General features: G+C 41.5%; 1 long non-coding RNA gene across 1 annotated transcript in view; it reads right to left on the reverse strand.

Annotated features, from left to right (window-relative positions):
- LOC141968156 (uncharacterized) overlaps nucleotides 1-15,910 on the reverse strand; it is a 40,008-nt gene extending 24,098 nt beyond the window's left edge. Inside the window, exons 1-2 of the long non-coding RNA XR_012634815.1 lie at nucleotides 15,804-15,910; nucleotides 8,308-8,419 (exon numbers count right to left, since the gene is read on the reverse strand). This is a non-coding gene — a long non-coding RNA (uncharacterized LOC141968156). The remainder of the gene's footprint in view (nucleotides 1-8,307; nucleotides 8,420-15,803) is intronic.
- Nucleotides 15,911-16,249: the final 339 nt, after the last annotated feature.

Consider the following 16,249-nt stretch of genomic DNA (forward strand, 5'->3'; position numbering starts at 1 on the left):
ATGTTTATAATGAGCATTTATAGCTATAGAACTAATCACTGCTATGAAACCCAGAACTGCATCAGATGTGTGGAATGGCTTCAAGGTTACATAGCTTTTGACAATCAAAACAGAGGAACTTCACAGCTCATTCTAGCCTCCATATATCAGATCTCACTAGTAAGATCCTTGCTCCAAAGGAACAGTAGCATTTGTTCTTAATGTAAACAGATTAAATATTCAGTTACTTTACTTTTTTTTAAACCAATAATTTTCAAGTAAGAGCTTCAGATGAGCACATATTCTATGGAATAATGTCACAAATAAAACACAGTTAGAATGCTTGAAGCTAATTGTATTAAGATATTTGAGAACACCAGGCTGGTTTACTCTTTGCCTCTTTCTTTTCCTCCTTCCCTTTTACACACACACACACACGTGTACAGATGTGAATACACACACATAATGTACACAAATAAAAATACAAGGCAGAGTATATCAGCCTTGTATAGTAGAATTTCTTAATACAACTAGTTTCAAGCATATATACATACAAATACATATAAAAGAACATAAAGGATACACATGTTGCTGTGCAGAATGGTGAAAACCTGTCTGGAGGAAGTAAAATGTTTTCACCATTCTGCATAGGATAAAACAGATGGGTTTCCCCACAAATGGCAGCACAGATCAGAAATGCAGCTATCAACTCTACAAAGTCAACATGCAATAAGAAAATATTAATCCTACTCTTAAAGTATACAGAAGGTGATGAGGGCAAGGGAAAAAAAAAAGAGTACTATAAACATTATTGTAAGAAGATCTCTTAACAGCCTATGGCCTTCAGAAGAGTGCACAAACTCTTTCCAAAGCTTTACTACAATGAAGTAGTTAGAAGGGTTGTTGACTGATTAGCCTTTTATTTCTGAAATTGAGCAAAAAAACTTTTAAAAGTTTGAAAAAGGTATAAAAAGTTCAAGCCAATAATGGAGAATAGCATTACAGGACAACTGGATGTGAGAGTTAATACATATATAGGCTGTGATGGCCCCGAAGACAAAAGCAAGCAGTTTGAGTTGCATCTAATGAATAAAGGTAAGTCTGGGGAAGGCAAAGAGATGAGTGATCTGGTGAAAGCAAAGAGACAAGAGATCTCTGCACCCTGGAGAGCTAAAAGTAAATCCACTGCCCTTACACAAAACCAGAATATTTATTTTTTTTTTTTTTTAGAGTGCAATGAAGGAGGACAGAATGGCTCAGAGCTCCTCCAGGCAGATGCTGAAAGACCAACTATTGACTGAAATACACCTAGATGCCAAGAAGGCTAAAAAAAAAAATAAAAAAAAAAAATAAAAAAAATAAAAAAAAAAAGGTCTGAGCAATAGCCCTCTCTTCCAACTGATATTCTTGCCTTGCTATAGGCAGAAGCTCTGGAGATAGTTTTCTGTGCTCTGAATTATCAAAGGAGGTAGGTATTTAATCAGAAGGCGTACAAGGGAGGAGAAAAAAAAAAGCTTCAGCAACACAATCAGAAAGTTACAAGAAACACCTCCAATTTTCTCACAAGAAAAATCAGTGCCAATGACAGGAAGTCTGAAATGGAGCAACATTCTGCCTATCCATATTAAATCAGGAGAAGTATTGTTAAAGAAAAGCAGCTATGTTTACATTCACAGCTAAAAAGATGCCTCAAGCCATCATCTGGAAAAATACTATGTCACTGAACGGCACGTGGCTTCCTTCTCATATCCTTTGTTCGTTTATTTGTTTCATAATAACTGTTTGAAGCTTTAGGAAAAAACAGAACAGTCTGTATATATCTGTACAAAAAAAAAAAAAAGAGTGATTTCATGCATCTTGGTCTATAAATTACTGCTTAAAGGAAAAAAGTTATATGCCCAATTCAACTCAAAAGAATCATCCTTTCCAATTCAGATTTGTTGTAGAATTACAGGATTAGTTCATCTTCCTTCTCTGTGTTTTTAAACAAAACAAGCACATTGTATAATGCCTATTTCACATATCATTAACAAAGAAAACTCCCTAAGAAGCACAGCTATTAAACACTGTCACTTTTCAAACAAAGAGTTAAAGCACATATCTGAACAATTTACGGTTTTGAGTGTGACTTGAGTAGGAACAGCAGCTCAGTACTGAAAGCTTTCCATTCACATCATCAACTGTATTCTCTTCATAACAAGTGCATATGTAGGCAGATGGATTGTGCCTTTTCCAACAGCTGCTCCATCATTTTAAAGATGATTTCCATAAACAGCATGCATGGACAAGTAGCACTGGTTGCCTGCCCTTTTCCTTCCTTCCTGGCTGACAGACAGAACTTCTGCAGACTGAAAACCAGGACCCCTCAGACAAGAACTGCTCTTCCCTTTCAAACAGGGCCAGGGAGGGAAGCATCTTTTTAAATAATACATCCATTAATTCAGTAGAGGGGAGAAGAGGGCTTGACTTGACCTACCCAAATCTGAAAGCCAGGGTATGAAAGCAAGACCCTGCCTTCCAAGTGAGACAGCGACTTCAGCAAGTACCGGGTAAGACCAACATTTAGGGTAACAAAAAGCTAGCAACCAGCTTCGACCACAGACAGAAATTAAGGACTACTGTTCTTCTGAAGTTTAGTCCTAGCAGGTTTTAAGAGGTAGCTGGCAGAAAAACGGGTTACATGTCTGAAGCTGTTTTTCTGGAAGAAAACTTGTGTGCATGTAGTGAGATTACAGGCTGAAGAAAACAGTCCCACTGTACTACTACATTTTCCAAGAGGAAAGACGCTGAACTTTGAGACAGTACGTAATTCAGGAAGAAGAGTAATAGAATGGGTATTGAAAGAATTTCCTGCCAAAGCACAAATATTATCAATATGTAAATCTTCACAGGAGGTACTTAATGCTTTTGATATTAAATACTCTGCCTATGCAAGTTCTTTCCTATTGCTCAACCCTCTTCTTCAAATATATAGTGGAGCTTTCCAGATGAGGAGATTATGTCAAGAATCCTCAGCCTAGATAGTGTTTCTCAAGTGTGTCCAAGTTTCATGAATTTAATTACAAGGTCACTTAGGAAATTCTCTGGTTTGTCAATAAAGCCAGTTTTAAGCCCAGAAAGGCTGCAAGAAAACTCACCCAAAACCTTGTTATTTGTTGAGCCACAGCTGTCTTCATTACTGTCCTACTTTGTCAACAGTAACACCCACCTCTAATTCACACATATAACCCTACTGTTGTCAGTAATGTCCATCTCTGTTTTGCCACAGACACACAGAAAATTCAGCTACTTCTACAATGAATGTAAGCCCCACCTCTGACATCTACTTTGGCCCTGAACTTGGGTCTGTACATCACTAAATTTGCAATACTTTCAAGTCAAATGTTGTATTTCTATTGCCTCTTCTTCTGAGTTCACTACAAGCTTTTCAGAGTTTCTTAGATTTGCAAGAAAAGGCTTTTGGAAACCTCTGCCCATTTCACCTGCTCCCTCTGCTGTACCTAAGAAAAAAAGATCAACCTAAAAACACAGCTTTGTCAGTGTCTGCCCTAACTTCAAATTCACACACGATCCAACCAAACCATCACCTTTCAAGATACTTTTAGCCAGACAAATAACTGGTTAGGCAGATATGTCTTCCATCTTCCTCTTATTTTAATTAGGCAAACAACTCAAAGCCACCTAACACAGATACCTACTCCTAAACTCATCCCTCTGTACCCCTGGTTTTCCTCTTACTCTTCCCATTTGTCCCCTGCCCACATCATCTGGATTCCACTTTAATACTATTGGTCTTGAATTAGACTGTAATCCCTTGTTGGTAGAACTTGTACCTTACTACAGACAGTGAGGCGTGTGAGATGATGTATAGTGCTAATCCTAACAGAAGCCTTCAAGCACTGCTGAAATACAATAATCTGAATCTATGGCAAGTGTACAAATCTACACTGAAAGCTATTTGCAAAGCGTGTATTCGTGAAGTTTCATCAAATATAGAGCATGCTTTCCTGACATTGCAGACATCGTTTTAGCTACCTACATGTGAATAATGTTTTCTAAGAACTCTGACTAGGATGTTAGCCCCTTTAAAAAAAAAGTCGGAAGCTCCAGAGAGTCTCAGGTTATCTGTATTTTATGTGAAATATAAAGAGACAGATTAATGTTTAGATTATGCCACCTCACACTTTTATAGGAACATGCACACATATTTGAGAAACAAGGATACTGAGACAAAAAAAACAACAACAAAACTCTCTTTACCAAAGGCGTAGATATTTAACATACATACTAACAAGATGCATCTCTTCTCTCAAGAGTGAATACACTAGTGCATTCAGTATCAACTTAAATCAGTTATGTGCTACAACCTTGCTGCTCTTTTTCTGGTATGATAGCAATCATCATTAAATACTGTCCCAATCGCATGAACTGTTCTCTATGTCCTGGGGTCATGTGTAAGCACAGGGGTCCACCCACACATAAAACTAGTTGGCAGGACTGAAGTCTTGAAATTGTCTCAACTGACTCCTAGAAAAGTATGAATCAGCTTTCAGCACTTCCTCTTTTTTTTTTCCTTGAAAGGGAGGAGGGAAGGAGAATGAAAGGAAAGGGAGAAGGGGGAGGATCACTGAACCTCAAACAGCTGAGATGCCATGATTCGTCAGATGTGAACCTGGTCACATGAGGTCTCCCTGACCTCCCCATCATTTTGCAGGGTTGGGCCTCTTCCAGTAATTTTTTTTTTTTTATATATATATACTTTTTTTTCCACAGTTGCTGTAATTGGTGCATTTCTAGTTTCCAGGACTCCTGTAAGTGATTGCTTCCTACAAGGCTTAAGATTTCAAATTCTAAATGAACCATTGCAGAGATGCTAAACATGCAAAATAATTTTGTAAAAACTTTGTAGTGGAGTCTAGAAATGAAGCCAAGCAACCTGTACAGCCTAAAAAGCTGTAAAGAAACTCACCTCTGAAACTCAGAATTGAGTTTGAAGTTATAAATATAAGCTAATTGATTCAATTTTTGCTCTTTTTCCTACAGGAGTTTGGGTGACTAGTCTAGATATTCAGACACAGACAGCACAAGAAAGATTAAGCAGTACATAGAAAATTTTGGCCTAAATTCATATGTCTGTGATGAACCAAATGGAAAAGAAGTTTTAAACAGACAACTATGCTTTAGGTGTCAAACATTTCTTGACGTCTGTGGCAGTTGGCAGCTGCAAACATCCGACTGAAAGCCCCATCTGCTGCTTCACAGCTTCCAGTCGAGGATGTTTACAGTCGCTCACTGTCAACAGCAATACACATTCCTCAGCTGTTTACTTTATATTATTAACATGCAGAGGCCTCCGAGCAGGTTAGTTATGATCACTACAACTTTTGTTGCTGCATTGCTACCCGCAGATGTACATGGGACTGTTTTCCTAAGCGTTCACATATGAAATAAAGTGCAACTTCCAGAAGAACATTTGCAAACAGCCAGGCATATTTTCTGTTCAAGCATTACACTTCTAGAATTATGTTGCCTATTTTACATCTGGTAAGTATTAAAATAAAGATGTATGAAAGGAGCAGCCTGCTGCCACTGTTGCATTTGTTTTGTTCTCCAAGAGACCAGAGCAATCCTGTCACGTTTATTACAAAAAACTGAACTACTCCACAACTAAGTTTGCTTATCATCAGCACAGTGACTAAAGATAGCAACTGGCATGAAAACAGAACCAAACCTTTTCTAAGGGTATTTCACTCCAGTGTCTGGGATGGCTTCCTTCCCCACAGAAAAGCGGGTGCGAGGGAGTTATGTGATATTAGAAGTTAGTTTATGCAACATTTGCTTCCAGAAAAAAACCCACCCAACCCACAGGGGTCTGGGGGGGTAAGAGGGAGGAAGTCGCGTAGCAAGCTCTGCAAAGACTTCAATAAAGTTCAAACCCGTTAGAAGATTTCTACAAGTTACCTGAGCTAACCAGTTGCTGCTACACTTCATGTTGGCAGAATAGCATTTCTCACCAAATGAAAAAGCCAAAAAGATTTGGGATAATAACATCCCGGTTGTATAGTTCTGCTGTTTGTTTTTCTTCTATCTCCTGTTTCCTTATTAAGTTAATGATGGGGAAAATTAAAGATTAATCACTCAACTATTTTTCTGAAGTCATATGAAACCGCAGCAGGCAAGCAGAGCGATTATATCACTCTAATTAGAAGGTGTTTTTTCCTTGAAACTTTTTTTGCCCCCAAATGAAATTGCCGCACTGTAAACAGAGTAGGTTATGAAAAGACCATAGCTGGAACGCAGAAGCCTGCAGCGTATTTACTCAAACTGATAAGTGTGAAGGATCCCTATAAATCACTTTCAAAATTCAGGGTTATATTTTCTATGCTAAGGTTAAGAAAATTAATCTTTCAGGCAGCAGGTGAAAACAAGCAGAATTATGCTGGGGCCTTTCCCTTTATTCAATACCAACTTTGAGCTATTAAAGCTTCCTAGGGAACCACATTTTCTCAATGGGTCAAGTCACTAAGGAAACAAAGCAAACTTTATCAGTGCCGCACGACTCTACATTCCCGAAATTCCTAACACTTGGCATCTATATACCACACTTGCATCCACTTGCACCCTCCTTAGGGTAGCTACCATGACAAGCTATGAAACTCTCAGGAAGATGCCCAGCTTCACAAAGTTGCCAACACAAGGAGATATTGACATCCCCGCATGAGTTCTACCAAAGGACAGGAGGATAAGAAAATAGATTTCCTATAACAATACTGTTGAAAAAGAGAGTTGCTCTTCTGACAAGTTTCACCTTGATTATCACAAGCCAGCTGAGAAAAAACAGAAATAGTCACCTTGCAAGGCAATATATTTGAACTGTAAAAAAAAAAAAAGTAACAAAAAAATCCTTGGATGCCATTCACTGATTGCAGAAATACAGGATTTCAGCTTAATTACACCTAGTCATGAAGCAGAGCTTAGCCTTTCATTTGTAAATATACCAGCCTAGTATCTGCAACTTAAAGGGGAAAAAAGTAGGGAGACTATAAAATCCTACTACTTTGAATTAATTAGATGAAGGACATTATGTCAGCAACAACGTGCAATTCTACTCCATGTATGTCTTCCCTTCCGCTTTTAAAAGACATCAAACAGATGATATCTGTACAAAAGCCAAGGCAAGGTCAATCTAAAACTGTGAGGCATTTTATCACACAGTATGGACTGCTAGTCAAAAGAATGCCATCAGTTATCTTTACTGCTCTGTTTTTTTAATTTGTACAGTATTCTTATGGAGGTGTTTAGGCAGAAAGTGTCCAAGATGTGAATATCAATCAACAGGGCTTGATACATGCTGCTCTTGATAAGGTTTTTAACAAATGCAAGTAAGGAAAAAGGAACAATGTTCTAACTTTTCAACGTCTTCATGAATTTTCAGTTCATGTCACAGATGGAGAAAGGTGCAAACTGATGACACTTAAGCGCTGTTCAGTTAAAAACAAAAATAAAAAAATTAAAATGTTTTTCTCTTACTCTTCTGAAATTTTCAAGCTAGATGACTGGATTATTGGTGATAAAGAAAAACACCACACAATAAAAAAGCAACGAAACCAAAATTTTCCAAGTGCTGCTAGGATTCAAAAACTGATCCTCTACATTTTCCATCAGCTTCCCTACAGATGAGATGATATGCAAACTCAAACAGGTAAATTAGTTTTTAATTTATACTAGAAAAACACTGCAATATCAACAGATAAAAATGGAAATTCAAGACTGCACAGAACTTGAAGAAAATTTAACTTGTGGCAATTGTTTCCTAAGTTGCTTTGTAGTACACATTTTCAAATGTGCTTGTCAAAAAACTTAAGATCATCATTAAATATGGGAAAAAATTATTCCTCCTCTTCCTGCCACTGACAGCACAGGAAGGTTAAGCACACATTACTTATATGAACTCAAGTTCACAGCTGTTATGATACAGCATGAGTATCTCCAACTGTTGCCAATGAACCCAATTCTCCCAACTGCACTTGAACTCACTCTAAAATGCCTGAAGAAACAGGCTCCCCCTGCACTGAGCCGGCAGTTGCAGACAGTTGAAATTATGTACCAAATAAGAGACAGAACATCCAAACGTCTGGGAACAAGATGTCAAAACTACTGGTAAAAGTATGAACAACATATAGCACATTTTCTTAAGCCTCTCCCAAAAGTCTCTCCCCAGTGTCTAATCATTGGGTATTTTAATCAGCTTTTAATCCATCTAGGTGAACGAATACTATGGTGCACCTCAGCAGAAATATATCCGGAGAAAAAAATCCAAGAACTTACTTCTTGGATACCAGCTGATCCTACTTCAGTCGCCTTCATGCAACATACACGCATGTCTGGGGAGAACTGCATTCTTTGGCCACTGAAGACTGCTCCTCAGATTTCCAGGAATCTGTATCACACACATGAACAGAAGTTATTGTAATTCCACAAGTTCAGTAGTTCAGATCACATAGGTCTCATTATTAGGACTGTCTGCAAGACCTCAGATAGCTTTTAACAACCATTATTAAAACTGTGTCCTTTTCTGGTATAGTAATTTAAAACTTTGAATGTGTTTAAAGTCACAAGTTACTCCTGAAGGCAGCTGTCTCAATTAGAGGAGATAAGAACCTATACTGAAGCAGTTAAATTTCCCACCAGAAACAGGCATAATGACTTCTTTTATTTATTATCTTAAGAAACATACAAATTACACGACCAAAACAAACGATACAATAAATCTGAGGTTGAACATCACTTCAGAAAAGCAAAATCCCCAGAGTCCTCCTAGTTGAGCCTTTAAGACAGAGAAGGAATTTATTCATGCAATCACTCTGGAGGAAAGGGGACATACAGAACCTCCTTGCAAATGGACAGATGGACAGACACACAAGAGAGAACTAGATTATTAGGAGAAAAACCAAAAGAGATTGAGAAGAAAAGGGCATGGAAACAACACAGTAAGGGGAACTAAAGTAAACCAATCTGTAGAAGGAGAAGAATATACACGATTGTTATGAGCACTTGACAAAAGCAAAAGAAATGTGGTTAAGTAGGTCTTATTAACTGAAATGTATATAATCAAAATAGATTATTTATTTATTTGCACTCCTGACACCTTTTGAAGGTACTTGAACCAGTACTGTATGGGACCACATGAAATGAGGAAGCCTTTGATAAACACATCTTCTCAGTCAACCAGCTCCAGCAGCAAGTGAAGGCTAAAGAGGGGTATCAGTGCTCTGCTATAGAATCAGTGAACAGTACAGTGTTGTTTACTACTCTATAGTTCAGTGTCACAAGGGCATCACTATGAAGCCCACAAACCTTAAGTACTGGACAGAAAGGAAGGTGCAATAGGCTCAACTGTCCCTTCGTATCAGCTGGCAGAAGTGGGTGATGCCCAGGTGGTTCAGAGCATTACTTGTTGGCAGAGCTGAGTGCCATGCCAGTTGCTGTTCCACCATGGAACGCAGCAGGTGACTGGCCTGAAGCTGTTCATAAACATGCATCGCTGCGCCACTTCCCAATGCAGAATGCTTAAGTTGCTGGTTTTCAATTTCAGAGAAATACAAAGACCACTGACTAGGTCAGCACAAGAATAAAGAATGAACAAGAAAACAGCCCGCAATGGCAATAACTTTTTCTCATGGTTATTTGGGAGAAGCATTACCCAAGTTTAGCAAAGTACATTTACTCAAATTTAACAGGATGAACAAACCGCCTATAGTACACAACTCATACAACCTCACTGTCCATATTCAAAGGAAAGCAAAATACAGATACAGTGAGAACAAGCCTCGGGCACAGGGGACACACTACAGGCAGCGGGTGATCCGTATCCGAGATCCCTGCACACAGAAAGGAATGTATGTTTGAGCTGACCAGAACTATCTTCAAACACGAAACTCTGCCCCAACATCCTCCAAGAATTTCTAGGACTCTTTTGTCCTGTATTTTGCAAACTGTCTCCTAACTTAAGATTTCTTATGTCCTTTATACAGGACATGTAATTTCCTCTGAAGTCACATCTCTGGGGAATGTATTTTATACCCTCCTGTACTCTTGAAGAAAAGCCGGGATTTGAACTCTGATCCTTGTGTTGGTCCAGTGACCCACACCTCACATGCTGCAAGTTTACCCTCATATTTACGATTTCGGGGTCAGGAAATTAATGCAGGAATCAGTTCTGCTTGTACATAGCCAGGACATAGCACCCATCCCAACTTCCTTGCAAATACAGGGAAGGGCTATTTTCTCTCCCCATCACCCCTTCCTTCCCTTGTACAGAACTCAAACACACAACTGGACATAAAGACTCCCAGAATAATTAGCACAATCATAATGTTTGCTCCATCTCCAGTAGATCAAAACAATTACAGTCTCTGACCACAAGACTATTTTTACTTAATGTGTTCCATAGTGAACTGCAATGGCTCCAGACACTGCAGAAGAGCCTGCAAGACTTCAGCTTACACGTTTTTACCTATGAGGTTGTGCAACGTATTTATTACTCTTGTCCCGAAGGTACCTGAACATTATCAGAAATCAGTGCTAGGTGCAAGAGAACTTCTGTGTACTGTGTTAAGCAACACATCCAGTAAGTGCGCAGAAAGCAACTTTAACAACATTGCATGCTAAAGTAATTTAGAAAATGCTTGTTTATTCAAAGCACTATGCAAGTAAAACATAAAAGCACCATTTAAGGAACAAAAATAGAGTTTCATGTGCAGCAAATGCATTAACCTTTGCATACATACAGACCGAAGCAATACACCTACTCAAGTCCCATTCTTCATTTATTTCCAATAGCCTTCCCTTTCCCTGTGTATAACCAAACCAGGATTATAGCCTGAGGGAACAGAAGGAGGCTGAACATCAGCTTCAAGGTAGTTAAACACTTGCTTGTTCCCACAGTTTGTAATTAAATACTCTGACCTATCGGATAAAATGCTGACATCATACTGACAGGGCCACGAACCTGAATTCTGTTAATGTTACACTTTCAAGTTTCTCTTAACCTGTATTCTCATCAGCATGAAAAGGTCTTTCCTCCCAGCTTCCCAGAAGCAGAAGATACAAGAGACTAATACGCACATGGAACCAACATCCATCAAGTTAAAAAGATAAACTATTCAGTCCTACAAAGAAAGGAGAAAACATTAGACTGACCAGAGCTGCATGTGAGTAACCAGGGATGGGGGGCAGGTAAGAAGAGGGCACAAGGACAGAAAAAATCCTACTGCTAGCTTCAGGCATTGGGATCCAAAATTATACTCCTTCCCCACTTACACCCTAAAATTCCCAGTATAAATCAAAGAGCTACTCTAAGTAGTACTCTACGCTACTCCCACACAACCTTCTACAGATGCAAAAGAGTGATGTAACTGAACATTGCTCCTGATGGGCAGGAATAATTGCCTAGAAGTTACAGATAAAGAACAGAAAAGGAGACAGGACAACAATGAAATAGTTTCCTATCCAAAAAACTTTCCTGATATTTATTACCAGAGAAAAATTCCCAATGGATAAATATAGCTTTCGTAGTCACCTACAAATTAGAGCTATTAGAACATATCTCGACAGCTCCAAGAACAGCTCTCAGTTGCTTAGACACATGGAAAGTTTATAATCAACCTGCTACAAAAGCTTTAATTTTGAACATGTGTCGTTGAAGAAAAACACTGAAGCAAGGACTTTATTTTTTAGATGTATTAATAACTAATCCCCTTTGGATTATGTCAAGCATGTCACATTAGGATGGCTTGGGCTCACCTTGACTGGCGAGTATGTTAAAATGCAACTAAACCCATCTACATTTGCACTCCAACTCATGCTTATTTTAAATTTCAAATGGTTACAGAGGAAAGGCATCTGTCGGACTAATTCTGATCAAGACCACACTATCATCCTGTTTTATTCAACATGAAGCGTTACAGGCAAAAGTAGTCTTAGAGAATGATGTGTAACTTATTTTCTACACACCTGAATTTAAAAGAGAAGGGGAAACTTCTCTTTGCAAAATGTACTTGCTGCACTAAGTTCTGTTATTACAAAAGGTACATTTATGCAGCACAAGTTCTTGGTGCAAAGGGTTATATACGCAAACAGCTGGATTAACAAACCAGAGTAGAGAATGAGCTTTTCCTGTTTCTGTTAATTTATGGCTCAATGTTACATTCCTTTCATGCAATGCCATAATCTCCAGTGAATGACTTCGCATTATCCTCCTCAGAGTAATCTAGGAATGCAGATACAAAGAACATCAACCATCACCTTCATAAGATTTTCCCTCTTAACCCTCAAGGGTTTAGGTGCCTGATGGGAGTTTTAGATATGAATAAAACTTTAAACATCCATGCTCAGCTGCTGCTACCCTTCAAATACACAACTTTCTGCCAGTTGGTACGTGTACCAACATGGAAGCCTTCGTAACATTGCTGGAACCAGTACTGCACATCCAAACCTCCTCACAGTTCCCAGATTGCCTGCTCACCCTGTCACACCTCAACTGCCAAAACGCAGGAAGGTGCTTTTCAAAAAGTGCAACTTTCAGATCTGTCCTTTATCCCAACAATAAAACTAGAAAATCGGGAATGGACTAGCTCCAGCAGAAATCATTTTGTACAATACAAACACTAGGACAAGAAGCATTCATGTTTCAATCCCCTCTAGGTCTGCCTCAGCCAAAACCCAAAACTTGGCTTTTGTTACCCCAGCTGAATGCCTGTGTCCTTGTGGTGATACCATCGTGCTTTGTCCAGCAATTTCAACAGGACAGGCTCAGCACAGAAGCTCCTGCCACCCAGGAGAGCAACACGTTCATATCACTCCTCCAAATAAAGCAGCAAGATGACCCCTTTGGAAAAGTGGGCCCTGCTCAGACATTTGATTCCAGGACAGTGTTTGCAACTGCAAATAATACAAATGGATCAACACCTTCACCCAGCTAGACCCAAGACCTAAGCATCTATAAAAGCTGACCTGCATGGCAGATCTCTCTCTACATGTCCCACAGGTCACTGAGGCACTCTGCTCATTGTCCTCCGAGGTGGCTGGAGGGCACCTTTAATGGCCTTTCCCTGCAGGTCATACCGATGGAGCAGGTGCCAGCTCTGGGCTACTGGGCATCAGAGCAGCCACGGGTCAGGCATTTGCATGCTCCAACCCTTAAGCTACTTTGGATTTTTTTGCCTCATCCTTCTGTCAACTGTACAGAAAGTACAGATGCTTCTTCACTCAGCTTTCTAAAGACTCAGTGAATAAATCACATGAAGCACTTGTATCTATTGTACTAAAAATAAACAAAACTCAACCACAGGATCTCTTTTTAGTATTCAAAGCACTTGCACGTTGGTGGACACAGTCCTGATGAAAAGGCCCCCTCGGATCACACACACACACCCGCCAGAGTTTAACAGCTCCTAACCCTATGGAGTGGCAGGACAGTTACTTGGCTGCAAACACTGCTTGAACATCGCATCTGACTTCACAGTTAGGGAAGGGGATTCCAGCTACAAAAGCAGCACTAGGAAAATAGCTTTGGAAAGTACAGCAGCACTGCCAGGGCTCTAAGTTTGTAAGCAGATTTATAATTAAGTGTAAGATCTATTAATTAGTTTTCAATGGTAACAACAAAGAGCTAATGATCCATTAGAAATCACAGACACTGCATTTAACATTTAGTATTTCCTTCACTTCTCACAAGGAAACAGACATGCTTACAAATTCAACCTATGACACAAGAGGTCTCAACACATGAAAAATACTGCTGGCGATATTAACCTCACCAGGAAACCTATCCTTCAGAAAGTGAACATAGCAGAAATTAATCTTTACCCATATCTTTTGATAGCAACCTCATACATAATGTTTCCATTCTTCATATCTATATGAGTTTTGGTTACAACAAAGCTAGGGACAACAGCCATAAAGCAGGTAGTATGTGTTTTAACACAGGTGTATTAGGTTTGACTTTAAGAGCCAAGTTTTTCTGGGGGGAGGTTGTTATTTTTCTGCAATCAACCTATTTAAACTCATCCTTCTCCATCCAAACAGCTGGAGTTTAGAAGAGCTTAAAAAAAAAAAAAAAAAACCAAACCCACAAAAGTGAGCCATTGTGTTTTGACTCACAGTAGACACAGAAGTAACCTTCAAGGTTACCTTGCCCTATGTGCGGCCTCAGGAAGGAGAAAAACACAGTTTCAGCAAAGGAATTTCTTGCCTGGCTGGAGGCCACACCCGCCACAACAACTGATGGCAGGAAAGCATTTGGATTCACAACTCTACTTGTAGCACCCAGCCGGAGGCGAAGCAAAACTTTCTCATTTTCAGAGAAGAAAAGAAACTCTTGCTCAATAAGTAGCAATTATGCTGCAGAATTTATATGCTGAGCACGGCTGAATGTACGAACACCAGATCAGTCAACCATAGCTTTAGCGCTTTGAGTATGATTAACAGAATGAACTTTCAAAGGTCAATTAAATGTCAACACATTTTAAAGAGATATTCTTCTTAAGTTGGGGCAATGTGTAACAGTACCTTCCAAAGCCGCTGTGCCACTTTCACCTTAAAAGTCTACCCATCCTATACTTACATGTGCAGATATAAATATGATAACTAATTAACCTTTGATGGAAAATAATGGCTATTTATGCTCCTGGCTTTCCTATTACTAAGCTGTCTTTATTACTTGTGTCTAACCAAGTACATGGAGACACTCCTCGCTTTTTCCCCAAAATTTCATTTCAACTGATCAGGGTGAGAGTGAAGGGAGAAGAAAAGAAGAAAGAACAGTTTGAAAGTCTAATAATTTACTACATGAAAATGAGAACAGGCTTTTGAAATGCAGCTGAGCTGCCTGGATGTAAATCTGGAGGAGGGAAGGGGAGGGGGGACTGTAACAGAATTAATTATGAACTCATTAATCATGATTTTAGTCAGCCCAGCACTATATCTTTTCACTTCGAAACATTTCTGGAAATCCGAATTTCAGGTAACTAGCTCAAGACATCTCAAAACTAACGCTGAAAAGCTGAACACTCAGTACAGATCCATTTAAATCACCTCTCAAACTGGATGCTGAAATCGTTAAAAAAAAAAAAAAAACACACCGAAAACCCATCAAACAACTCTCCATCTCGGTACTAAGTGAAAGGCTCAAAATCCTGACCAAGGCCTCACAACACTACTAAAATCATTTTGACATGAGCAGAACTAAAGAATAATTTGAGAGTTGAGAAAAACCAGCTGAGACTCGCACTCTGTGCAGCTGCAAGAAAACGGGCTGGAGAGTTTTCCTTCCGCAAGGGCAGCGCTCCCAGCACCTCTCCGCAGGTAGGTGTGTAACTCCAGGCGATGCGGGGAGGGTATTTCAGGAGGTGCCCGTACCGGCACCGGCACCCGGACGACAGTCCCCGCCGGGCTTCGGGCCAGGTGCCCCCGGGCAGCGGCACGGCGGCAGCTCCCGCACAGGCAGAAGCCAGGGCGGGCGATGCTCAAAGTTTCTGCGAAGTTCCCAGACGCGAGGACTGCTTCACCACCCCCCCACCCCCTCCGGCTCCCCGCCGGGCACAGCCGCCCGCTCAGCCGCTGCCGCGGCTCCGTCCCGCCCGTCCCGCCGCACCTGCGGCCCCAGCCGGCGCCCGCCCGGCCCACGGGAGCCGCCTGGCAGCAGCGGGCGGAGCGGGCAGCCGGGCCCGGCTCCCGCAGGTGCCCCGTCCCGCCCGCGCCCCCCCGGCCACGGGCGGGGGCCCTGTCCCAGGGCCCGCCGTGCCGCTGCGCCCGCTCCTTACCTGGCCGGGTCCCGCCGGGCCGCGGCACCGCGCCCAACTTTCCCACTCCGGGCGAAACTTGCGGCGGGCAACGGGCCCGCTCCCGGCCGCCGCCACCTCCAGTCCAGCCCAGCCCAGCCCAGCCCAGCCCGTCCTGTCCCGTACCGCGGGGCGGGGGCCGGGCCCAGCCCCCCGCCGGGCCCCGCTACAGGGGCGGGGAAAGGGGGCGGGGGGAGACGAGCCGCCCCCAGGCGCCGCCGGGGCGGGCCGGGCTGGGCATTGTCCGCCCCCGGAGCGCCCTTCCCGGCGGGGGAGGGGGCGCAGGCTCCTCCTCCCCTCGCCATGTTCTTTGTTTCTCCGGCTTTCCCCAGCCGTTCCCCCTGACGACCGCGGGCCCCGCGGCGGCGGCGCCGCCCCCGCCCGCGCCCCCCCCGCCCCGCCCGGCCGCGGCGGGCCCGGAGGAGCGG

The sequence above is a fragment of the Athene noctua genome, chromosome 1 (genome assembly GCF_965140245.1).
Source record: "Athene noctua chromosome 1, bAthNoc1.hap1.1, whole genome shotgun sequence".
NCBI lineage: Eukaryota > Metazoa > Chordata > Aves > Strigiformes > Strigidae > Athene > Athene noctua.